The following is a 259-nucleotide window of genomic DNA, read 5'->3' as shown; positions in this document are numbered from 1 at the left end:
CACGGGGATTAGGTACCAGCAGCTTCCTCCCCGACCACGGGGATTAGGTACCAGCAGCTTCCTCCCCGGACCACGGGGATTAGGTACCAGCAGCTTCCTCCCTGGACCACGGGGATTAGGTACCAGCAGCTTCCTCCCTAGACCACGGGGATTAGGTACCAGCAGCTTCCTCCCCGGACCACAGGGATTAGATACCAGCAGCTTCCTCCCTAGACCACGGGGATTAGATACCAGCAGCTTCCTCCCCGGACCACGGGGA

General features: G+C 61.0%; 1 protein-coding gene across 2 annotated transcripts in view; it reads left to right on the top strand.

The window, feature by feature from the left end:
- Positions 1–259, top strand: part of FGF17 (fibroblast growth factor 17) — a 5,608-nt gene that overhangs the window by 3,015 nt on the left and 2,334 nt on the right. The window lies entirely within an intron of this gene.

Source organism: Monodon monoceros, unplaced genomic scaffold (genome assembly GCF_005190385.1).
Source record: "Monodon monoceros isolate NGI ecotype Baffin Bay Population unplaced genomic scaffold, NGI_Narwhal_1 Super_Scaffold_5, whole genome shotgun sequence".
Taxonomy (NCBI): Eukaryota; Metazoa; Chordata; class Mammalia; order Artiodactyla; family Monodontidae; genus Monodon; species Monodon monoceros.
Note: the sequence above shows the minus strand (reverse complement) of the source record. Positions and strands in the feature narration are given on the sequence as shown.